This window comes from Canis lupus, chromosome 23 (assembly GCF_011100685.1).
Source record: "Canis lupus familiaris isolate Mischka breed German Shepherd chromosome 23, alternate assembly UU_Cfam_GSD_1.0, whole genome shotgun sequence".
NCBI classification, from domain to species: domain Eukaryota; kingdom Metazoa; phylum Chordata; class Mammalia; order Carnivora; family Canidae; genus Canis; species Canis lupus.
The window spans coordinates 49,299,335-49,326,358 of NC_049244.1; the positions used below are offsets into that span (position 1 = coordinate 49,299,335).

The 27,024-nt window shown below is 36.5% G+C and overlaps 1 long non-coding RNA gene across 5 annotated transcripts in view; it reads left to right on the forward strand.

Moving 5' to 3' along the window:
- Positions 1-4,465: 4,465 nt before the first annotated feature.
- The window catches only part of LOC106557600, a 75,385-nt gene continuing 52,826 nt past the window's right edge, over positions 4,466-27,024 (forward strand). For 4 of the 5 annotated variants that reach the window (XR_005377235.1, XR_005377234.1, XR_005377238.1 and 1 more), the window contains exons 1-2: positions 4,466-4,684; positions 18,579-18,690. This is a non-coding gene — a long non-coding RNA (uncharacterized LOC106557600). Of the gene's footprint in view, positions 4,685-6,427; positions 6,492-18,578; positions 18,691-27,024 lie in introns of those variants that run through there. The other variant, XR_005377237.1, reaches the window with a different exon arrangement.

Genomic DNA, 27,024 nt, shown 5'->3' on the forward strand with positions numbered 1-27,024 from the left:
AGAATAAAAAGAAAAACAGGCAACAGTTAATTGTTGACATCAATTCTCTTTTGAGTTACTTATGACATTTTTAGTTTGGTTCCCTTATTCAAATACCAGTTCTACAGGAATCTATTCTGGGCATATTGTGCCTAGAATGAAAGAACGTTTCCAAAAAATGCAACTAGAGCATCAAGACCCATTTTTACTCCTAAAGGCCACACAGTGGAGCACAGTAGATAGTTTCTTAAGGGTGGGTAATTTTATGTAAGAAAAATTAAAATCTTTCCATCTTCTGTTGTTAATGAAACAGTGAATCATGGTCTGGGCGTCTGAGGAATAGAAAGGAATGGGAGGGACCAGAATCTATTTCTGGACCAACCCCTGATTCATGCAGTATATTTGGACAAATTTCTAAATACCTCTCTGTCTTAGCATCATTAGAACATTGATTTATTAATTCATTTATTCATTCATGCACATTGTGAGTAGCCATAAGGTACTCACATATAAAGATGAAAAGATATCATTTCCAGAAATCCATAGTCTGGGAAAAGAGAGAAATATATAAAGAAGTCACTATATTTTAGTATCATAGGAATATGACACATGTGCTCAAGGTACAGTGGTAGAACAAAGGATCATGTAGTGGGGTAGGAAGGGCCAGGGAAGGGTTCCAAGAGGAAGCAATACTTGCATGGGTCTTGAATAGTAGGTGGGAGTTTACTAGAAGGGGTTGGGATAAAAGGATTCTAAGTACAGGGAGCAGTATGTGCAAATGCATGGGAACGTGAAAGAACATTTTTGAGAGATGGGACTGTAAATATGGTGCTGTAAATAGTTTAATATGATAAGCATAAGGTGTGTGTATAGCAGGGGAAGCAATAGAGGGTGAAATTGGGGAGAGAAAGGAAATGGCCAATTATTGGAGGACCTTATATCCTATACAAATAGTTGTAGTTGAATGTTTTAATCAGGATAATGATATGACCTTATTTCTCTTTTTCAGGAAGATACTTTGCTGACCATGTGACAAACAGATTGCAAGGTACAGAGACTTAAAGTTAAACAAATCATTTAGAAGGGAATTTCAATAATCCAGGCAGACAATGAGAGCCTGCTCCAAAACAATGGGAATGAAGAGACCGAGACGGATATTAACAGTGTTAAGGAAGTAATATGGATAAGAGATCTATGGGGTCAGTAGAAATGGGAGGAATGAGGGGGAAGGATTAATCCAGAAAGACTCCATTGATTTCTTGTCAAGTTGATAGGTTACTGGCTCATTTCATTAACTTATTATTGGGAGAAAGACAATGAGATTGATATTTATGTGTGTTGAATTTTAGGTGATAAGCAAAAAAATCTTGGGAAATTTCATTTTTCTTCCTCAATTAAGTTTTCTAAAGATTAACCCACACCTTTTTCTAGAGTCTGGAGGTGGTAATCCCAGTGAACTTAATAGTTCTGAACCTTTCTCTTATAGAAAGTCTTACCAGTTCTCGCTTTCTAAAACTTTCCTTTGGTTTACTTTTCCCCATTTAATCTTAATTTTGGCCTCACAGCAAATGACTCTTTGGCAGTCCAGAATTACTACTGGAAAATTTAGAGGATGACATCGACAGTAATTTCATAGGAAACCACTCTGGGCTTTCATATTGCCATTAGCTGTTGTTCATTTTTTTTAAAATAGTATTATTTTTGTTAATATACTAAAATGGCATTCAAGCACTATTTATTTGCTCATGAACTTTCCAGCATTTATAAAAACGCTTCTAGATCTGGGATGGGTTCACTATTTTCAAAATGAAATGGTGTGTGATTGCCCTTTATGTTTTTCATATTTTACAAAATAATCAATTAAAAAAAAACCTATACAAAGGATCTATGAAGAAAAGAAGTGGGAGAAGGAGGGAGAAAGAAAACCTATCTAAACCAGATATAAAAGTTGAATGGGAGATTTATATTCTAATATAAAGCTGTTTTTTTCTGAGTGTCTTCCCATTTCTTATTTATTCTTGAATAAAAGTTCTGACTTAACATTTTCTCTCTGAGTGTATTTTGTCAGTAATCAAGTTGATTTGAGTTGATTGCCCTGAATAAACTATATTCTGTTAATTTGGAATTAATTGTGAAAAGGCATGAGACACCATGAAACTGTTCCCTCCTTTGATATAACAAGAAGAAAGCAAGCAAATCACAGATAATTCAATCTCTAATGGGCTGGCCAAGCGCCCTAAAGGGCAATGTATTTATATACTCCAGCATGTATTACATATACTAAACTTTTAAATCAGAAATAGTTGTGTTTTTAGGAAAAATTACAGCTAAAAATAAGTATCTATTTAAGAGCTGCCTGAAAGAATATCTGTCTTTGTATTTTCCAATTCAACATTCTTAAAAAAAAATCAGCTTTTTAAAATTTCTCCATCATTACGTCAGTTTTCAAATGCAATCAAGCTTCCATTACTTAAGGCCTGATTAGCAAATTCTATTATTCCTGTTCTCTGTTCTCTCTTCCACCTCACTCCTCATGAATCACTATCATCTGATGAAAAAGGAGAGGAATATGAAGTCAACATTAATCAATCTAATCTGCAATTTTAACAATCCTGGAAAAATAATTGGTGTGGAAGACTTTGAAGTGAATGACTCCTCAAAAAGTTACAATAGTATGGAATCGTTGAATCACTATAATTGTATATGTAAAACTAACGTAATACTGTATATTGAGCATATGGGAATTAAAATAAAAACTTGGGCAGCTCAAGTGGCTCAGTGGTTTAGCATCGCCTTCAGCCCAGGACGTGATCCTGGACACCCGGGATCAAGTCCTATGTCAGGCTCCCTGCATGGAGCCTGCTTCTCCCTCTACCTGTGTCTCTGTTTCTCTCTGTCTCTCTGTCTCTCTGTCTCATGAATAAATAAATAAAATCCAAAATAAATAAAATAAAATAAAAACAATAAAATATAAATAAATAAACTAGTTGAAACTGCAAAATAAAATTAAACAACCCCTTTGTGTCTTAAATAAGAACCATAATTAAATTTTGCTAACATATACCAATAGCATAAATAGTTGAGAGTTAGCTTTAGATTCAGTATGAAATGGAAAAGTGTGGTTTTAATATGGGACTTTCTATTCAACAGAAGTTATCTTCCTTTAATTAATCTTTTAACTCAGTATATAAATATAAATTCTTTGTGAAAATTATACACTGACCAAAAAATGTAACTATTTAAAAATCTAGTAAATTATTCAGTTAGTCTTTATTTATTGTCTCTTTATTCTACTTCAATTCTTTTCCTGGAAAGGAGATTATTTTTTCTTTAGTAAGTTAATTACTTAATTAAAGTCTCCTTTATTTCCAGTGGATAAGGTTTATTCCATTTAAAAGGAAAAAAGAATATAGTAAAACACTGCTTGATATTGTGAGCAATGGCAGTAAATTATGCTGTTGGGACAATTTCCAATTGTAACTAATCTAGACCTGTGACATTTTGGTGAGTTTAATTGAATGTAAAAGCACTGAAGTTTAGAGTTTTATAGCAATATATTACATAGCTTAATAGATTATAATACCAGAAATTTTAACACATAATTTAACATGTTTTTTATTCAGTGCAACCAAAAATATTTTTTTCTTTTATTAACTTGTTACCAAGATGCATTTGAACCTCACTTAAGTATAATTTCCCTGAATATTTTATAGTATATTATAGTTTACTACAATATGTTTTACATTTTGTTATATGCTTATTGTACATTGTTTAAAACTGGACTTTCTTAAGTTAAATTAATCAACTCCAATTACATAAAACTACCTGGCACAGGTGATAAAGACAATATGGTATTAGCTAATTCAACGTTATCAAGTGAAGAAAAGGGTGATAAAAGATAATAGGCTTTCTCAGAAAAGATAAATGGGAAAATGAGGCTACCCTGACAAAAAGATTTGGATTTTCTCACACCTTTTCAAAAACCATGCATTTAATCATTTTTATCTGAGCATATGTAATTTATAAAAAGAAACTAATTAGATATCTAGAGTAATATCATGACTGCCTCAGTGTGCTTTGCATACAATTGAAGTTGTATGAACATGTTTATGATATAACCATTTATTTCCAAAGATTAAACACTGGAATGATAAAGTTCTGTTTAGACTTGAAATCTGGCAAACTAATTCAGGTTGAGAAGAGGACTATTTGTAAGAAAACTTAAAAATGTGATAGTTTCTCATAAATGTTGAAGAGAGAAGAATAAAGACTAGAAAAAAGCCCCCCACGGCAGCAGGACTTGGATATTTTACTGTGTTGAGAGAGAGAGAGAGAGAAAAAGCTGGATAAGGTGGCAAAAGATCTCTAGTCAAGGTGCTTGACTTGGTGTCTCCGTTATATAAAGTGAGAGAATGTATGAGATAATCTTAAATTCTTAAATTCTTAAATTCTTTCCAATTATTCTATTTTGGATTCTTTACTGCATGCTTTTTGGTTAGAGGGCCAGCAAAGACCATGTATAAGATTTCTGGGAAAAAAAGAAAACATATTTCCTTTTCTCTAAGACTTGTCTGAAGCGACAAGGAAAGATACAAATAGAAGAAATTCCATGTCATCAGTAGAAGCCAGGTACCATCCACATGCCACCGGCTTTGAAGGCTGTCTGCTGTGACACAGACGGGACCAGGCAACTGAAGTTCGGAAAGTATGTGTCCTGGGGAGCCCGAGAGGGGATTTTCACTGAAAATGTGGGACTTTTCTCAATTTGAGTGACAAGGGAGAGGGGTACGGGCAGGCCGGCCAAGAGCTAGATGAGAGATACTAACCTGCAGGCAGGGAGCTACACAGAGCAAAGGAAAACCCAGTGTGGGTGGCAAGTTTGTCTCTCCAGCATCTTCTCACGAAGCTGTGACTGGAAACTTCTCTCTGATGCAGCAGGCCAGACCTGCTCCCTGCTCTTGCTGGTGGAAGAAAAACCAAACACAAAGGGGCCTTTACTGTTGGCGCCTTCACCGAATTCAAGGGGAAAAAAGAACGCCTGTTTAAAAGAGCCCTGAGACAGATCCACCAGTGACAATTAGTGGACTTTGGATCTTGACTCTAATAAATAGATCATAAAAAAAAATAATAATAAGCTATGAAATTCTTGAAAGAACTGTCCATTTCTAAGGTGATGACATCTAAATGGAGAGTTGAAGGTTGAGCAAAAGTTGGGAGGCATGGTTTATGATATTTAAAAAAAAAACTATTTGTGCACTACTTTAGACAGTGTCTACCAGTTTGCAGCTGAAAACATTCCAACTGAACGGACTTTTGATTTATTTATTTGAGAAAGAGACGAGAGAGAGAGAGAACGATCAAGGGGAGGGGAGGCGGAGAGGGAGAAGCAGGCTCCCCACTGAGCAGAGAGCCCCACATGGGGCTGGATCCCAGGACCCTGGGATCATGGCCTGGGCCAAAGGCAGACGCTTCACCTACTGAGCCACCCGACAGCCCTAAAAAAACTTTTTAAAATAAATATCCTCCCCCCACCAAAAATAAATAAAATAAAATAAATAAAAAATAAAATAAAATAAAATAAAATAAAAATTCTCATACTTACAGAAAACTTAATGTAAATTGTCAAAAAAAAAAAAAAAGCTGCATAACTTTAGTCGGGTTCCAGTGTCACCATGTTGCCACACTTGTTTTCCCCTTCTCTCTCCGTAGGTGTGTGTGTATTTATATACATATATATGCACGTATAAAACACATTTCTGTCCTTTTTGAGAGTAAATTGTACCCATGATGCCTCTTTTCCTATAAATAAGACTCTCTCTTAAATAACCTCAGTACAAGTCACCCAGATCAGGAAATTATCATTGACGGAGTCATTCCATTACTAGGATGTCATGGCACCTAGGTCCTTTGAGCAGAGAGTAGAAAATACACGCATCTGTATTTTCTGTCTATATCAATATCATTTTTAAAAATACTCATGCAGATAACTCAAGTTCTGATTCAACACAAAAGGTTCCAGCCTTCCCCCTTCCTTTGACAACAGGAGACTTTAATGCCACTATATACATTTATTTCCTCAATTTTACAATATGCATTAGTTAATTTCAGACCCATTAACTTGTAACATTGTGAAGAACAAGCCTAGTAATTAGAATTCAATATTAGGTTATAGTTCTTTTATTTTCAGTCTGAAGTTAATCAAATTACTGTTTCCAAATGTGACTTAAGTTACCTCTTTTCCCACTCGCCTCACTTCAGTGTGGTTATGGTATTTATTTGAAATAGATTTACTTTTATTCTGTATTTCGGTTTTTCTTTGTTTCTTTTTCCTCTTTTCTTTCTTTTTTTTTTAAGATTTTATTTATTTATCCATGAGAGACACACAGAGAGGCGGAGACACAGGCAGAGGGAGAAGCAGGCACCTCGCAGGGAGCCCGATGTGGGACTCGAACCCAGGACTCCAGGATCACAGCCAGAGCTGAAGGCAGATGCTCAACCACTGAGCTGCCCAGGTGCCCCCTCTTTCTCTTTTTTGTTAGTCTGCAAAACAAGATTCTAAAAGTTCAATCTTTGCACAAATTTACACTCGTCGAAGTGCTGCTACCCCATCACTTCTACCCCATTCATCCTTCCATTCTTTATCCTCTTTTCTCGCTTATATCCTGTAGATAACCAATCCCATCAGTTTCTTGCTGTGTTGCCTGTGTTTCTTTTTGAGCAAAGGAGCAGATGTGTGTATATTCTTACATCCTAGTCTTTCTTAAACAAAGGTAGCAACTATGGGTTCCCTGACACTTCGCTTTTTTTAAGTTAATATTTCCAGAAATCACTCTAAATCAGTTCACTCTAATCAGAGAGATCTTCCTCATTCTTCTTTATAGTTGCATAGTATGTCATCGTATGGTTATGCCATGGATGGGTCAGCCGCAGTCCTACATATGGCAGTTAGATTCTTTCTTCTGCAATTACAAATAGTGCCACGAGGGGTAACTTTGTATGTATATATGTTCTTAATTTTTTTGGAAAGATTTTATTTATTCATGAGAGACACAGAGAGAAAGAGAGGCAGAGACACAGGCAGAGGGAGAAGCAGGCTCCATGCAGGGAGCATGACACAGGACTCAATTCTGGGACCTTAGGATCACAGCCTGGGCCGAAGGCAGACGCTCAACCGCTGAGCCACCCAGGCACCCCAATATATGTTCTTATTATTGAAGTGTGTGTCCTTAGGGTAAATTCCTAGAAGTAGAATTTCAGGATCAAAATATAATGATACGTAGTTTTGTTAGATATCGTCAAATTCCCTTCCGAAAAATTTGTACCTGTTTTAATTTCTGCCAGCAGTGAATGAGAGTACCCACAACCTCACAAATAGAAAGCGTCATCCCACATTTTAAGTTTTGGCACTGTGACAGGTAAAAATGGTATGTGAAACCATTTTCAGTGAAGCTTTATTTTGCATTTTTCTAATTATAAGTGAGGTGCATCTTTTTTTTTTTTTCATAAATTTAAGGGCCATTATTATTATCTTTGTGAATTTTCTCTTTGTGTTTCTTCCCATTTTTCTTCGTCTTTTTATAAAAGGTATACAAATGCACAAGAAGTATTCCTTAGAAAATATTTTATATTTTAAGCATACCAAATTTTCATCTTACTAACGTGAAATCATAATTTTATAGAATTAACACAATACAAAATTTGTTTTCCTCCATCAGTATTTTTTTAAAAATCAACTTTATGGAGTTATAATCTAGATATGATAAAATCTGCATATTCAGTTGTTTTAACACATGTATATAACATAAGTATTTAGCTTATTTAGGTACCACCACATGAAATTTCTATCACCAAACCTTCTCTAATTTCCCTGTGACTTCCCTGTGTTATTTGGAAGCATGTGGTCATATTCGGAGATTTTTTAAGATATGTTTTTATTGATTTCTAATTTAAATTCATTATGATCAGAGAATATACTCTATGATTTCAGTTCTTCCGAAGTTTTTATGACTTGTGTTAAGAATCAATGTTGGCTAAATCTTGGTGGTGTACACTTGAAAGAAGTATATAACCTGCTCAGTTTGGGTAAACTATTTTATATGTTTCAGATATGTCCATTTTGTTGATACAATTGTTCAGCTTTTCTATATCCTTACTATCTACTTGTTTTATAAATTACAAAAAGGAGAATATTAAATGTCTATCTCTCTTTTTTTCTTCAGTTTTATGTCATTGAGATTTCAGAGTCTCCCACACTCCCATATGTACCATTACTTCTTTCTAAATTATTCTTAATGTATTTTATAGATTCACCTCCCCCCACCACCCCACCCCCACACACTGGAGTAAATGGAATGTGTGGTTTCCCCCAATCTATTACTCAAGAAAAGATATTGGTTTTTGTAATGTTTCTGGTTTCTAGTTACTTGATTCTTTCATTAGTTCTGGTTGTTTTATTTTTATTTATAGTCTCATGAATTTTCTAGGTAGAACTACCATAGTATGTCAGCAAAAAGGGTGAATTTATATTGTCTTTTCTAATACTCAGGTCCATTTTTTTCATATTCTTGTCATATGCATTGGCAAAAATATCCAAAAAAGATGTTGAACAGCTAATACTGAAAGGAAGCTACCTTTATTCATTTTTGATATTAAACACAAGTTTTAGTGGCTCCTGGGTAGCTCAGCCAATTTAAGCATCTGCCTTCTGCTCAGATCATGGTCCCAGGGTCCTGGGATCCAGCCCCGAGTCAGGCTCCTGCCCCAGCGGGGACTCTGCTTCTCCCTCTCCCTTGCCACCTGCCCCCCTTGTGTGCTCACACACTTGTGCATGCGTGTGCTCTCTCTCTCTCTCTTTCTCTCTCCCCCTCAAATTAATAAATAAAATCTTAAAAAATAATAATAAGACAACTTTTAGTATGCCAAACTTAGAATGGTAGTTTGCTCTCGGGTTTGGGTTTATGTCCTTTATCATATTAGGAAGTTTTCTCTTACTTCATTTGATGTAGAAAATATATTTTTCAGAATATATTAAGTATACATTTTTGCTTTAATTTGTTGTTAATATATTTCTGATATTAAACTACCCTTATAGTAAACCCACAAGTTCAGTGTTGTCTTATTCATTCAAAATCTTACTGAATTGTATTTTTAAATATATTTTTTAAGTTTTTTACTTACACCTCACAAGTGACATTGAACTAAAGTTTTGGGGTTTTTTTCCATTCTATTTTTGTTACATGTTGGTATTAATACTATGTTAGCTTCATAAAATCAACTGAAGATTGATTTTTTTTCATCTTTTTCTAGTATCTGGAATATCTTTTTCTAGTATCTGGAATATCTTTTCTGTGTTAATTTGGCTACCAAGTTCTACTTACTCTTAAGTCAATTTTTATAATTAATACTTTTAGGAATAAGCCATTTCTTCTGGAATTTCAAATCTTTCTGATAAAATTGCATGTAGAATTATATTAAGTATTTTTATATTTAGTTCTTTTCTTAATTGTGAATATGTTTTGTCTCTTCCTTTTTTCTTTCTTAAAACTCAGGGAGCTGGTAACTCCCTTTGAGCCTTTTCAAAGTACCAGTTTCTTTCCCTAATTACTACCATCTAATTACTCTGCTACTTTCTACTTAAATATTTCCTCTTTTATGTATTAGTTTTTAAGAGTCATTTTCTTGCATTTTTTTCTCTATATGCATACTTACACATACAAACACACCATACATGCCTACAGACAAAATGTTTTAAAAATTAGCAATAAATATTACCAACCTGCTTTTCAAATGTCTTACTCCTGCCTATAAATTAGTCCTAAAGGGATCAGAGAGACGATGCATTCAAAACTCTGTTTGTGGGGTTTGTCTTTTATATTTTTGCTTGTTTTATGACATACTTTATCTTTTCCTATTTGAGAAAATGCAGACTGTAGATCAAAGGTCCAGGGATCAGCAAACTTTCCACAACTCAAATCCAAGCCACGATTTGTTTTTGTATTACCTGTAAACTAAGAATGATTTCTACATTTCTTAATAGTGAAAAAAATGAATTTTTTGTGACATGAAAATTATGTAAAAATTAAAAATTTCAGTGTCTACAGAATTCATTGAAACTATAGAAAAATACTGTGTTCAATTGGACAGTATGCATTTTCCTTTTTATTATTTAAATTTTAGTTAGTGAGCATACAGTGCAATATTGGTTTCTGGGGTAGAATTCAGTGATTCATCATTTACACACAACACCCAGTGCTCATCCTAAGTGACCTCTTTAATACCATCATCAACCTTTAGTTTGTTCTGTACCCTTAAGAGTTTCCTGTGGTTTGGGAAACTATGCATTTTCTACATGCTGTGCATCTTTAGACTCTAGACTCTCATTTTCCTTGATTTACAACTCTGTGTAAATTATAGGTGACTGACAGACATGCAGACTTCTCTTGCCCAGCAGAGTTTTGATTGACTTCTAATTCCTTTGCAGAAAAAAATGTTTTCATCCACTTGCAAATCAGTCAGTTCATTTATTCTATATAAACTGGTGCCTTTTTTCCCCTTTGAACTATTTGTAACATCTGTCTGTTCACTCATATAAGTAGAATCAAATCTACACAATGTGAGCTTATTTTTATGTCTATGTGAGAGTCAGAGTTTACCTTTTTTTGAAAATTATTTAAAATTTTTTTTAACAGGACATAACTACACTCATGCATCTCTGTGTTGTCTATGCTTAGGTGAGTGGTGGCAACGCAGACCATCTGGCCTGTAAGGCTGAATATATTTACTATTTAGCCCTTTTTGCTTTTGCAGAAAAAGTTACCAATTGCTGGTCTGCATCATACCAACTAAGGCCAAACTTCAGGGGTTCCAGCGAGGAGTCTATTTTTCAATAGCTGTCCGATGTTTCACATTGCTAAAGTTACACATACAAGTTTTCATCCTCAATGATATCAAAGAATATCAAAGCAATTGGATGTTAAAAATGTAAATTTAAGTGACTGTTTTTATGTATAGAAATCAGCATTTTAAAATTCATATTTTTACCTTGAATCATTACCTTCTTTGTTGGATTTTTTAAAAACTCAATTGATTTCTATTGAATACAAAAGAGTTGATTCAGTTGTCTGGGCTTGCCTTTCCCAGGAGCAAACAGAAAAAAATGCATCTGATACACCAGGTCATCCCTATAGTACTATGTTTTTGAAATAGTGTTAAGATCAGAAATATTTCCTTTAAATTTTCATTTATTTATTCATGAGAGACACAGAGAGAGGCGGAGACACAGGCAGAGGGAGAAGCAGGCTCCATGCAGGGAGCCCGGTGCGAGACTTGATCCTCGGACCAGGATCCTGGCCTGAGTGCAAAGCAGACGCTCAACTGCTGAGCCACCCAGGTGTCCCAATAAGAAAGATTGTTAAAGAATGTCTCAGGATGTTGTTAGAATTTTTATCTTCTTTGTAACAAAACTTGATCTTCTCAGGAGTATATTTTGAGATTCAATTCTGAAGAGTTTTATATGCAGAGTCAAGAAAACATTTTGCTTTCTTGGTGAAAAACATGACTGTCATCACTAGAGGGAGCTGGTTTTACATAAAATTATGGTAGGAATGTAGAAAAACAAGAGAAGACTTTGTTATTCGTGTTTAGAAAACACAAACCTTTCCAAAAAACTCTCATTTCCTACCAATAAATTGTTCTTACCAAATACTTTCTTTACGTTATGAATGGAGAATTTTCCTTAAAGAACTGTTAACCTCTATTCCCAAGAGGATATTTGATATTCTTACTTTGATAATGGAATAAACATTTTTATGTGGCATTATTTAATTTCACATAGTAGAATTGATGTCCACAGTCTTTTAATTGTTTTTTAAATTTCCTTCATTTTCTTTAAAACAGAATTCTTTCATTGTTCAGCTGGTACAATATACTAAGCAGAGTTTCAGAATAGAGAACAAGATTTTGGCTAAATTGCCTATTTATTTGATGGAGAAAATAACATTTCTGTGTTACTTTGAAATGCCTAATCTTCAGTGAATACAAAATGAAAATAAAAGTATTTACGTTAAGGCAGTCATTTTACAGAGTTTGAAGAAATTGGACTGAGTTCTTTATCTCTACCAAGGACACTGTGAACTTGTTGACCACAAGTCACATGTTTTAAACAGCTTTGCATTTTATGCAGAACATAAGCATCTACTTCAAAAAAAAAAAAGATTTTATTTATTTATTTATGAGAGAGACAGAGAGAGAGAGGCAGAGACACAGGCAGAGGGAGAAGCAGGCTCCATGCAGGGAGCCCGACGTGGGACTCGATCCCAGGACCCTGGATCATGACCTGGGCTGAAGCTGGCGCTAAACTACTACATTAGGGGGATCCCTTGGTGGCTCAGTGGCTTAGCGCCTCCCTTTGGCCCAGGGTATGATCCTGGAGTCCCGGGATCGGGTCCCCCAGGTCCCAGGATCGAGTCTCACATCGGGCTCCCTGAAGGGAGCCTGCCCCTCTCTCTCTCTCTCTCTCTGTCTCTCTCTCTCTCGTAAATAAATAAAATCTTAAAAAAGAGAGAGAGAGAGAATCTGAGATATTCTTTGAGCCAGCAAATTTTCTTTTTTATAATTCTTGTTTCTATCATACTGATGTATGTGAGAAATACCTATTTTTTTAATAAGTATTCTAATCATACCACCAGCTTAGTATTGCATAGCAGCTTTTCCCTCTAAGGACAAAAGTACTTCTATATATCATCTCATTGAATATCACTGGCCAATAGTCTTGATTAACTAGAACGTATGACATGAAACTTAACTAAATTCACATTGTTTCCTTGAGAATTCTTAGTTGGAACAAAACCTGCTAAATTCCACTATTGGTTGAGCTAATTTGTGTCTCTGCACTTTTCCTGGTACATAGATATCAATACTTACCAGTTCTTTATGAATATCTTTTCAAGCCGAGCAAAACCCTAATTTAGAAATAGAATTGAAATTGGTAGAATGTGTTTGACCAGGAGAGTGAAAACTTAATAGGTAAAATTGTCTTGAGCAATAAAGAACTAGGCTTTAGTCTAAATCAATTTAAACATGTACACACACACACACACACACACACACACAGATTTTCTCTTGCTGACGTCAGTGGCTCACATACATTTTTTAAAATGCAAATGATAACTTCCTTTGATAGTATTTTTGGGCTACTAAGCAGAAATTTTGGCTTTTCTTATATACACCATAACTTTTCACCTTAAGCTTTTACAATCATAAAATATTCTTGTCAGTAACTTTGCAGCTGCTCATGAATCAACTAGAGAAAATTTCAAATATTGCTAAGTTACACAATTGTCCTTTATTTATTCATTAATTATAATTAGACCTATCAACATGAAGTAGGAAAAAAAAGTAAGGATTTTTTTTTTAAGATTTTATTTATTCATGAGAGAGGCAGAGGTAGAGGCAGAGGTAGAGGGAAAGGTAGACTCCATGCAGGGAGCCCGACGTGGGACTCCAACCCGGGACAGGACTCCAGGATCACGCCCTGAGCCAAAGGCAGATGCTCAACCGCTGAGCCACCCAGGGGTCCCAAAAGTAAGGATTTGATTTAAAAGACAATTGCATCTTTTTCAGAGAAACAACCAACTGGACAACAAAACAGAGTTGACAATGCCTTTTCTTTCTCGCTTTCTGGTCTTACTAATCAGTGGTAAACAGTACGGGTTTGCTGTTGTGTCTGCTGGCAAGAATGTGAACAGCTAGTATAAAGCAGAGTTAATTGTTAAGTGGGTTTTCTCTGTCGAACTCGTTGACTTGAGTCACAATGGGGTTTCCAACAACATAAGAACCTTATTCAGAATTTTTAAGCATCAGAAAAAGTGGAGGGATGCACAACTTTGCAGGAAAAGGTTTTCCTTGATGTGGTCCTGAGTGGCGCCATGTTGTGACTCACCCAATGTATTGTAATGAAGAAGGGACGAAGAGATAATTGAGGTCAAAAAGCAAATTTTCAAAAGCTGACAAGATGTGATTCTTGGAACTCAAGATGGCTAGATGCCACCAACCCCTCCAGACTAGTTTTCAAATACTGTATTTTGGATTCCACAAAGACTAAACACTGTGGCCAAACGCTTTTTTCCCTAACTCCATGTTTAACCCTGAATTTATACCTTTAAAACCAATTTGAATATGCGTTTCGGCATAACTCACAGTTAAGCAATCCAAAGTGGTATAAGAGTTTATCCCTAAATAATATGTGTATCTCTCAGCCCTGAAATTGGTAGCTGGGAAGTAGATCACTGTATCTTCAGCCTTATTTCTTGTTGGAAGAGACTGAGGTTTAGGCGACCCAATCAAGTTTGTTAGGCTTTTTGTCAACCTGATGTCCACAAATGGACTTTCTTGAGGTCTATAAAATCTTGGAAATGGCACAATAATTTTTACACTCGGTATATCTAGGCTGGCATATATCAGTGATTTCATCAGATCCTCAAAGCAGTCTGTGAAACTCAAAACATTGACAGTGACAGGTAAGGCTATTAAAACAATTATCTTATGGAAAGGTAAATTGTTCCACTCCATTTTCACGGTAATTCGGTAAATTGGCCAAGTATCATAGTGGAAAGGTTAACACGGATTCTGAAAACAGCCAGCCAGTGTTCCAGTCCCATCTCTGCCACCTGTTAGCTTTACCTCCTAACGTCCTGTACTTCAGTTTCCTCATCTGCACAACGCCATGCGTACCAGTACCTACCCCATAGGGTTGCCGTGAGGAACGAATGGGTTAGTGTTTACAAAGTGCTTAGTCCTTGCTCTGTGATAAATATATTCAATAAAGCTGTCAACAAAAATGCCTGGAATGCAAAGATTTGGTCAGATGCATGGGAAAGCTTTACTGCCTTACAGCTTGCAAACTGGGGAGGCACAGCATTTGGCTACAAACTGAAAATACCACAGGGGAAGGAAGGTTTAGCCGTGGGGTTAAATACGCAGAACCTTCAAGTTTTGCATCCTTAGTGAGGTTGGCCAGGCTCACGTTCCAAAAACTAACTTTAGGAGCCATGTGACAAGAGGATACAGCTCACCTTCCCTGGTAGCAGCAGCCTGCCGATTGGCAGCCTCTGCAGAGCGTGGTAAGATGTGTGGCAAGGGCTTCTCTGCGAATTTTGTGGAATATTGTGCAAGCTGGTCCCTCAGGTTGTACTGACTGGTCATTCAGCCTCATGGTCATTCGACCTGGTGAAGATTTGACTTTCTCTCCCTTGACATGAGGGAACCCATCTTGTCTGTGAGCTGTTGCTGTTCAATTATCAGAATATTTTGTTCTCAAAGTTCACCCCCCAAAAAAGGTGTGTGGGGTGGGGCAAGGACTAAGCATATGTTTATATATACATATATATGTTTATATATAGCACATACATGAAAAACACTCACACGCACACATATATGAGAAAAACACTAAGTAAATACCCTCGGGTTTAGATGATGAAACTTTTTTAAGGATTTGACCTAAAATTACATTATTTGTAAGAGGAAGAAGTAGGCTGGGACCCCTGGGTGGCTCAGCGGTTTGGCACCTACCTCTGGCTCAGGGCATGATCCTGGAGTCCTGGGATGGAGTCCCACATCGGGCTCCCTGCATGGAGCCTGCTTCTCCCTCTGCCTGTGTCTCTGCCTCTCTTTCTGTGTCTCTCATGAATAAATAAATAAAGATCTTTAAAAAAAAATAGTAAGAAGTTGGTCTAAACTTTGGGAGAGTTGTTTAGTTTTTTTCAATCTAAATTTTCCTAGTTATTGGTCCTATGGATGGCTCTTAGCTTCCATTCCTCTTTATTATAATCTGCCCAATGTTTCACTTTAAAATCACCTTCCATAGGTGCCTGGCTGGCTCAATCGAAAGAGCAGGTGACTCTTGATCGTAGGGTTGTGAGTTTGAGCCCTATGTCCTTCATTGAGTTTATTTAAAATTTTTGAAGAATTTTTTTAAATAAAATCACCTTCCACCCCCATTCTGTTTGCAAACCTTCACAATATTCCCTTTATCTAGTTTGGATTGAACTAAATTTTTGACTAGAGCCAGATTAAGGGTAAAATAAGAAATTGTTGGAGTACTTGACTATGAGAGACGGTGGATTTTCAGTGGCATACTAAAATAAAATGTGTTTTTTCCAAACTCATCTCCTGGAAATTAAAATAAAGTACCTGTAATATACCTTTAGAATAAGGCAAAAGGAGAGAATTTCATCCAGATATTCCCTCCCACAGATGCTCACACACATACTTCCACACTACAGCACACACACGCACACACACACACATACATACACACCCCTCCACCTCCAATCATCTCAATTCAAATTGCTTTGGCTAATTTCTGTGATTTTCTTTCGCTAAAAGGAATGTGTTCATTTGTGGCAAACTCTCCATTTTCCTGGACAAGAGAGGAGAGATTTGATCTCCACTGCCTGGGGTCTTCTTTCTCTCTTCTCCACACAGCTCTCAGCCGCAGGACTGTAAACTGTCGAACACCTACTTAAAGAATAAAAGTTTGAAGGGACACCAGTTTTTAACCCACCCAAAAGCCCAACTTATCATCCTTATTGAGTTCCCTTGAATCTTCATCTAGCTCCCCTTCGGACCATGAATTACAAAATCTTTTGCTATATAATCTTGTCTCACCTGGATTATCTCTTATTGCCTGGAGTAAAATTCATGTTCACATTCCAGTCCATCAGGGTCTCTTTCTGTCCCCCAGCCCTCGTTCTTTTTCATCCAAGCTATCCCAAATGTAGGAAGTGGTTTTCTTTTCCATGACTGCCAGAATTATGTAGTAGCACAAAGTCCATCGGTAAAGTCATTACCAAGTAGATGTAGCTTTCAATCCTGGTTCCCCTACCTGCCTGCTGTGTGACCTAGAGAAGGTTATTTACTCTCACTGAGCTCCCTCGTCTTTTTCATCTATAGAACTGGAAAACAAAACAGCATTTACTTCAAGGGTTGATATAAGGATGAAATAAAATAGCATACAAAAAAAGATTCTGGCATAGAGCGGCTACACAATAAATATTAGGTTGTTTCATTAAATTGTAGCTAAATATTCACTCTACAAATATAATCTGTTTTGAGTGTTTTATAGTTTACACAAAGAGTTTTTACAAACATCATTGTATTTGTTCCTCATGATTATCCTGTGAAACAAAAAATATGATTCCTGTCTTATGGATAAGGAAACTGGGTGTCACAATGATTAAATGGTTTGCAGCCGACCACACAGCTAGTGTCAGAGCTGGAACTGAAATATATTTCTTTTGATTTGAAATAGTTTTCCCTTTCAACTCTACCACACTGACATTTAAGAAACTTTTAATGGATTAGACAGTGGCTTTAAACCCAATTTTGGCCCTGTTTATGTCACTTGCATTAAAAATGCTCAGTTTCAAAAAAAAAAAAATGCTCAGTTTCTTCATCTGTTAAATAAAAAGGCAGAACCAGACAATTCTTTAGGCCATTTCCAGGTTTTAAAATGTTTGGTTATTTAGTCCTAATACTAAACAAATTAAAATTCTTCCAACTTCTGCTGCATCTGAGATATTAAAGCTGACATATTTTTCTTATTTAGCATGAAGAATTACTCATGGATAGAGTCGTCTTTAATCATAGTCTTTTCCTACTTAGGAAAAGACTCAAATGGTCTTTTCCTAAGAAAACCTCGATGAACCTCAAAATAGTAGTGCGAGAATATGTAATTATGTGATATAATGTTTTTAAAGCAATTTGTGAAGTTTTCTCGAAAGTTTACTTTCTATTCCATAAAGTTCCTTGGTCTCGATTAAGAATGGAGAACTGAAAACTGGAACTGCCAGGATGTAATGTTATCATAAATTACTGTATATACTAAGTCACTCTCATAAAATTTTTATGCTTAATACGTTCTTTCCAACTGATAATTGCTTTCTATTGCTCCCAAGAATTAATGTGAATAAAACATAAAGTATTACCTTTTTCACTTGGATGGTTTTGGCTTCTCTGTTTACATATAGCCTCTTAAAAGAAGTGGAAGAGAAATATATTACAAGAGAAACACTGGACTATTAGCGTTCTCTTCCTTTTCTTGGCTAATGGTATCATTGTTTATCTGCAGTTTAGAAAACTTGGATCACTCTGAATTTTCCCAATTCCATGACTTTACCTATGCCCAAATATTCCCAAATTTAATCTGCCACTGAAATATTCCTTGAATCTGATGGCTCCTCTGCACCACCAATGCCATAGCCTCTTGTTGGACTATTGAAATTGATTTCTATTGGGCCTTCTTGCCATCAGACTCTCACTCCCTCCTTTTCCAAGTGATCTTCCTAAAACACAAATTAATCATTTCTCTCTGAAAGGCCTTAGTAAACCCTTCCTTGCTTTCTTCCTCTGAACTCTTGCCTTCTAGCTAATGACCAAGCCTCTTAATATGCAGTTTCTTTATGATTTAGTTTTAGGGTCCTTCTCTCTGATCTTATTTCTGGACCTCATTACTATATACCCTATGCATGAATCAGTCACACAAAATTGTACTTAGAGATCCATGTCTTTGCATGTTTTTCTTGTTTGCTATTTCTGCAAAGCTGTCCCTGACAGCCTCCTATTATGAAGAACCCATGCTCATCCTTTCACTGCAACTCAAGCATTAGCTACTTTAAGAAGATTCCTCTGGCCTTCCCTTCTACCAAAGCAGAGGTGAGTAACGGATCTCTGTGATAGTGTTGGTTTTGTGTTATGTGTCTTCTCTAGGATTTCTGCTGCATTTTAATCAATTATTTACCTGTCCATATTTCTCATTAGACTGTGAGATCTTGAACCTATAACTGATTCATTCTATGTCTTGCAGCCAGCAGTGTGCCTTATACACGTTAGGTTGTAAAATAGACACATATTGAATGAATAACAAATGTAAAAATCTAACATTGACCTCAAAGTTTTTCAAGCATGTTCCTCACTGGGTCTCTAAATCAAGGGAAAGAGTCAACAATGTTGGTAACTTAAAATAGTTGGCATGAAAGACACAAATGATGGTAGGAGTATTTAACAATATGGGCCACAAACTGACAAGGCTTATGTATATGACTAATGGCCAACTAAATGCTTCTATAGTAAGAGCTATAAATCCAGGGGCAGAGACTGGTGAACTAGAGTGATTTGGTAAAGGTTTTTGAAGGAGTAATTTAAGCCAAGATGGAAAAACTATCTAGGATTTGAGAGCTAAAGAGGAAGGGAGAAGATATTGGGAAAAGGGGGAAATGTGACAAAAGGCATAGAGACAGGATCGAGTAGGATTCATACAACAGTGAGTTGACAGATTATGCTAGACTGGAAAATGAGGATGTGGCCACATTGTGTATGGCTCTTTGTGCTGTGCTGATAACAACAGATCATATCTGGAAAGCAAAGGTAAGCCATGGCAGTACATTTGGATAGGGAATTATTATAATAGGAATTATGCCACTGAAAGAAAATATTTGAATGCTGATACCACAGGACTTGCCCTTAGGTGGGGTGGACTCAGTAAAAATGATAAAGAAGATGGTGGACCTGAAAGAGTTAGTGTTCAATTAGACAGGGGGCAGTTGGCTAAAGAAAACAACCAAAACCAACTCAAGTTCAAATTGGGAAAATCAAGTAATAGTGGTAATAATGACTAGAACATACTGAGCACCACTATGAGTCACATGTTTTATGTGTATTATTTTTAATCCCTATAAAAAACACTACGAGTTAACTGTTGCCCCATTTTTAAGTAATAAGAAGAGCATTCAGGTAAGCTAAATAACTTGCCTTGATTTAGACTCTGATCTTTTACTTCAGTTCTTATGACAAAATCCTTATCTTACTGCCTATGCCGTAGATATGATCACCTGCCCAGGACCAAAAAGCCTCAAAACCTCAAAACTGCAAAATCAAAACCAAAAACCCTAAACAAAACAAAACTATGAAGCTGAAACCATCTTCTAGAACTTCCAGTATCACTAGGACATTAGATATGGTTTGGCCAAATTTCTTTTCTCTACTTGTTTTTTAGTTATCCCCCTCCCCCAAGCACCACATTTAGCTTCCTCATTCTGGTCACTCCCAGTGTAGCTTATTCTATCTCTCACAAACATATCTTCTGGAGGCAGCATTCAGAAAAACAAAGGCAGTCAAATGGAGCAACCAGTTCACAGAGAATAATGAATTTCATTGTTAATTGTAAGTCACCAATGCAACCTCCAGGCAGAAATATCCCCATATCCCAATGTTGAAAATGTGGGATAGGAGTTTAGGAGGCAGGTCAGAACTATGGAATACAGGTTTTGACCAGGAGGAATTTATTGACGGAGTTGGAGCCCAATGGAAGCTCCAAGGGATAGAAGGGAGCAGGATGGAAGACTGAAACTAAAGCAATACACACCATTAGGGGGCAGCCTAGAAAGAGAAGTCATCAGGAGAAAAGGAGCAAGAGAGGTAAGTGATGCAGAAACTACGGGAGATGTCTTCAATGATAGGGTAGTCAAGAATGTCAGTTCTTGCAAAAGGTCAAGGAGGATAGGAATAAAGAAAAGATGAATTAACTTGTAAATCAGGAAATAATTGGTGACCTTTGAAAATGTGGCTTTCACAGTGTGCCTAAGCTTTGACATCCTCTTAATCTATCCACTATTTAGTTCAATGGTTTAAATAGAAAATTATTTCTAGACTTAAACTGTAAACTGGAAAAGTATCAGCACAAGTCGAACCCTTTGTGCCAGTATAAACCACCATTGGTCCAAAAAAAACTATGAAATAAGTAATGCTTACGTACAGTCCTTGCATGCCAATTCCTCTCTGCAAATTAGTACCCTTCTTTCTGTGACTGCTCACTTGTAAAGCTGTGCCCATTCCAAAACCTATATATCTTCTTCCTCCCTCATCATTCTTTTACTCATCCATCCATTCATTTATTCATTAATTGAGTAAATAAACGTTTATGACTTGTCATTTCTGTCCGTTGTTTCAATAATACAATGAAAATATTTATGTTATTAAGGTTCTCTCATCTCTGCCAAAAACAGTAGAAGCAAAAGAGCTGAACTTTCTTTGACAAACCATAACAATATTGTGTTTTATTTTCCATATGTAGATTAAAAATAAAGTAGAAGGAAATCCTAAGAAAATCCAAGGAGAAAAAATAAAAGATCTTTTCCAACCAAGAATTTATTTTCAGAGAGCATTTATGGCTTTAATTTCAGATTTAATCAGAGGTTTTCTTGGCCAAGATTATTATGTTGACATTTGCCTTTGAGGTCAACAACCTCCCCTTTCTAATATTTAATCTATTTTATTGCATCAAAATGCTTCCCCATTCTCTTGTTTTCTGTCAAAACCTATTCAGCAAGTGGCTGCGTCAGTCATCAACATGTTATTTTAACTAGAAGTCAGTAAGACTATTTGCATTTTATGCCTTCATTCCAATCATTGAATAAATAGGCTTTCTCTCTTTAAAGAAATGTTAGAGTCATCAATGAGATGGGAAAAAAACTATTTTCAAGGAAGTGCTCCCGGAGCACCTAATATTATGTCACAAGAAAGCCAGATCTCCCAATTGGCTATTACTTTCCTCCAGTATAGCAAAATGGGGCCTATACAGTTCATCTTTGCTCACAGAGATGGGAAAATGTAAAGGAGATACTTTCAGGAAAAGCTTCAAAAATGATATAATCCTTTGGGAGGTTGTTTGAGGGCTCACTTTTTAATCACTTATTTTGGATTGTATACAATGTTCTTAGTATATTGACTTATTTTCTCTCATTTTTTGCATCTGAGAGTTATTTCTCCTCAAGATGATGTTACAACCAAGGGTTTTAAAAAATCATCTCATAATTTTTTGTTTAATGATAATAAGGATGGTCCTTTCAGTTGTTATCCCAGAAAACTCTTTGTAGGGAAGTCATCAAGGCCTGTTTTGGGCATGCCAATCTGAACCATGTGCTGCTATTTCTTTTAATGTTTCAACTACAGTTAATAATACTGTTTTACATACTCGAAATACTAAGAGAGTAGATCTTAGTAGATCTTAAAAGTTTCCATAAATTTTTAGTTCTAGATCCTGGAGATAACATGTATCGATATTTTATATGTATTCTAATGATTCTCATTCCCCAAAAACAAAAACAAATGACTTATTTAACCATAATACAAAATTAACAAGTAGGCTGAGTTAACTTGAAATACTATCCTTAGACTACGTGTTTAGCATTTTATTCATTTTACCTTGTATTAATCTGAGAAGTAATTGAGGTCAAATGTCAAGTGTTCTAGTATTGACCTCCACCATAATTGATTTTCCTTTCTGCTCTATTTTCTGGAGTCACTAAAAAATGGAAGTACTTGTAAACCTGGATGAAATTGTACAGAATAATTTATTTATTCATTTATTCAACAAATGTTTACTTAAAATGGTTCTTTGCTATGACACTAGGACAGTTGTTAGGCAATGATATGCCCACTCTCATAAAACTTGAACCTGGTGGAGCTACAACAAAACAAAACAAAGCAGTTAACATCTATTAAGCACTTCCTCTGTGAAGGGCATTGTTAGAAGGGCTCTACATGTTATCTGTACATGTTTAATCCTCACAACTCTATGAGGTAGGGATTATTATTGTCCCCATTTTACAGATGAAGAAGTAACAGTATAATGGATCATAGGGGAAGAGAGGGGAAAAAAGCCAAGATGAAATCAGAGAGGGAGATAAATCATAAGAGACTCTTAATCGTAGGAAACAAACTGAGGGTCACTGGAGGGGAGTAGGATGGGGGGATGGGGTAATGGGTGATGGGCATTAAGGAGGGCATGTGGTGTAATGTGCACTGGGTGTTCTCTGACCTCTACCTCTGAAACTAATAATACATAATCTGTTAATTAATTGAATTTAAATTTTTTTAAAAACCTAAAATAAAAACAAAAGACATAGCAGTATAGAGCTATAAGGCACTTGGTCACCCAGCATTGTAAGTGGTAGAGTCAGAATTTTAACGCTTATAGTTTGGGTCCAGGGCCTGTGCTCTTAAACAAAGGAATCACACACTGAACTATAAAATCACCACTAGGCTAAGCATTATGAAGGAAAGAGGTACAATGCTACAAGAACATATAATGATTGACTTGGGAAAAAGGGGAACCTGGTCAGTAGCTGCTGATATCTTAAGAATGAGCTAAAGCTAACTAATCTCTCTTTTTTTAAAACTGAGGAATAATTGACATATTACCTTATATTAGTTTCAGGTATACAATATACAACATAATGAGTAGATATTTGTGTATATTGCAAAATGATCACCACAATAAGACTAGTGAATGTCACCATACACAGTTATGATTTTTTTTACTGGGATGAGAACTTTTAAGATATATTCTCTTAGCCACTTTCAAAAATGCAATACAGTATTGTTAACTATAGTCACCATGGTGTAGAATATATCCTCATGGTTTAGTTATAAGAAGGAGTTTGTAACTTTTGACCTCCTTCATCCATTTTTCCCACTCTGATTTTTACAGTGAAGTACTTGTGAGTGAGAGCCATTTTTTTTTCTTTCTTTCTTTCTTTCTTTCTTTCTTTCTTTCTTTCTTTCTTTCAGCAGGCCTCACATCCGCCATGGAGCCCAACATGGGGCTTGAACTCACAATCCTGAGGTCAAGACCTAAGCTGAGATTGAGACCTGAGTTGAGATTAAGAGTTGGATACTTAACCGACTGAGTGACCCAGATACCCCAGTAAAAGCCATTTTTTCTTGTTTTGCCTATTTCAGAAAGGAGAAGTCAAAGAAAGGTGGTGCTTAAATTGCCTAAGTATGTTCAAGACACACTTTTCACAGCATACGTCACCTCTCTTGAGCTACAAGTTTCTCTTCTCCTGGAAATCCCACTCTACTTTTTCTTTCCAGAGAAGCTGTTTGCAATGAGCCCATGGTAAAGCAACAGAAAAAACAAAACAAAAAAAAAAAAAACCTATAAAAGAGTGCAGAGTTTCTGGCTCCTTTCTAAGAAACACCTGGCACTGTGGGGATGGAGTGTGCCCCAGCAAGAGAGCAATATTTGTGGTCCAGTAGAACGTGTCTATGCTGAGCTATGAAGTTTTGCCGTAGAAGTCTAGCATATAGCACGCTAAAGCAGACACATTTAGTGATGTAGAAATATGCAATGTCTTTCTTAGAATGTTGGCAGTAAAAAAAAAAAAAAAAAAGAAAGAAGGAAAAAAATGTTGGCAGTAGTCTTGGATTATTTGTTTGAAATCATTCCCCTTTACTCAAGAGCTATCAGCCTTTGTAAGATCTCAAGAGGTGCTCGGAACTTAAAACTCATTAATAGCCCGGGAGATAAGGCTCCACTTGGTGTGTTTACTCAGATTTTGTTCCCCATCAACATTTTGAGATATTAAATAAAGATAAGGCATATTCATATGTGAAAGGAGGGTTCGAACTTGACCTCTTTGCTGAGTCATGAAAGCATTATGATTTTGGAAAGTCCCTCTCCTAAAACAAAGAGTGTTCACATCTTGGACTCATCCCAACCAGTCGATTCTTGCTTCCTCTGTTTGTTCCTCAAGGAGGCTCTTGGCAGAAATGGTGGGCACTGTACTTTAGAGTTAGGAAGTCGTTGCACAATCTTCTTCACCTTGATTTCTCACAACTAAATCACAGGGGGAAAGCAAGTGCTGCTGTGTTTGTTGATGTTATTTCTTGTTGTTGTTGTTGTTGTTGTTAGCTCTACTGTACAAATGGAGAAACTCAGACAGTTAAGTGATCTGACCGAGATTACATGACTCTAAGTAGAGAAACCATGCCTGGCACCAAAGTCTTTTTGTAAATACTATAAATGTAATATAGTACAATAAGTACTATATACTGTAAACACTATGTAATCCCCTCTTTAAGATAATAAACAGTGACAGTTGTACTGGCTCAGGAGGGTCAGTTTGCATTCAATCTCTGCCAAAATAACAGTTCAGCAAAGTACATACGAATAGCGTCCACAGCTTCCACACTGATGGGTTCGAGCATTCCTACAAAACCTGTCTGGTGCTGGAGTGGGAAGAAGTTGCTTCTCAACATTTTGTTAAAGTAAGAGAGACCGTCCGGAAATACTTATCCACTTCTTTCCCACTCAGCTTAGTGTGTAAGCAGAGTTAGGGATGAAAAAGGATGATGCCCTTAATTAAATCTTCGTTTCTTTCATTCACTCATTTCACTGTTTCAGTCAAATAATATTAAGTGCTTATGGCATCCAGCATGTCTAATATGCCAGGTTCCTAATGGTCACCCTGTGGGGAGAAGAGCAGGTAAATCAGGGAGGACAGTGCAGCAGGGTTAGTACTGGGATTGAGATACCCAGGGCAGGAAAGGCAGAAAGAGGAGGCTCATTTGAATCAGCTTGGGGTGGTTGGTCAGGAAAAACCTTGCGGAATAGATACCATTGTGATATATTGCATTTGATTGCTTCAAAATGTTTTTTGTAAAAAAAAGAAGTTGAAAAAAAAAAAAAAAAAAAGCAACCAACCCAGAAAACCTCTAGCCCTAATCTAGTCAGCTACTAGTGTGCCTGAGGGTAAATCCTGTATGTGGCAGGTGGTCACAGCAGGACACGGAGGTCAGTGGTGGTTGGAGGGCAAGGCAAAGCTTAGCCATTGATAGTCATCTCTGCTAGCTCCATAATCCACCCCCTCACAATCTTTTAAGTTGAAATACAGGCAGAGGGAATACCTGGCAAGAGGCTGAGAGAAGCTAATGGCATCTCAGGATAATAAATAGGATCTGGGATTTGGGAGACTAAACGCCAGGTATGGTTCCCTTCCTCAACTTTTTCTAATGATCCACGACAAAGGAAGAAAGAACAGAAAATGTGCTACTGTTTGGACTGACACATTTGCTCTAGCATTTCTTTTATTTAGTTCCTTAAATCTCTTTACACATGATTTCCTTCTCTTGGCCCACATCCAATATTTTAAAAGCACCACTATCTAGATGGAACCTAGTCTTGGAACTCCACCCAATCTCATTCAATCCCCATAACCTGAGCAGCACACTGAGCAACATCGTTTTAAAATGCTGCTTCTGCAGTTGGAGGGAAGGCCCTCTACTCCATCTTCTTGATGTCTTCACAATCTCCTTCAAGTGCCAAGTCACTGAACATATGTCCCTCGTTAGAGTAACTTCTGGACTATATTCACTGAACTCTTCATTTTTACTTTTGGACCAACTGGAGGAGCTAATATCTGATATCCAAGATCCTTTGGAACTGTTACCTGATACATAAATCCTTGAATTCTTCCCTGAAGTATGTTACCACATAAAGACTGTAATAATTTTTCTAATTACTTGGATATGGCTGTCTTGGCAGAGTTTCCTTTGGTTCCCTTTGAAGCCACTGCTGGTCACCGATTCAGCATGTGTTTATAGATGACTTGTGTGTGCCCAGCACTGCGTATACAAGGGTGGCCCTCCAGAAGCTTTCAGTTTGGTGAAGAATACAGACAGGTGAACAGACTTCCGCAATACACTCAACTTCATCGGTCTAGAGGTGGCTTCAAAAGATTAATTGATGATACAGATTATTAAACATAGGCATAGTCCAAGGTATTTTTCATCTAGGCCACAAAACTTGCTTGTGAGTACTCTTGAGAGCACTTCCTGAGGTTTTCCTTGTACTTCTAGAAAAGATAGCAAGGATTTTAGTAATACCTTATAATGGATATTTCTATCTGTACTGAAGTAGAATTATAATTAATCATGTAAGGAAGAAAATCCTGAATAGGATCTTTGGAAAAAGAAATTTTATTTCTTGGGACGCCTGGGTGACTCAGCAGTTGAGCATCTGCCTTTGGCTCAGGTCATGATCCTGGGGTCCTGGGATCGAGTCCCACATCCTGCTCCCTGCATGAAGCCTGCTTCTCCCTCTGCCTGTGTCTCTGCCTCTCTCTCTCATCATAAATAAATAATTTTTTTTAAAAAAAGAAGAAATTTTATTTCATAATAAAAATAGATGGTATAAGGAACAGGCAC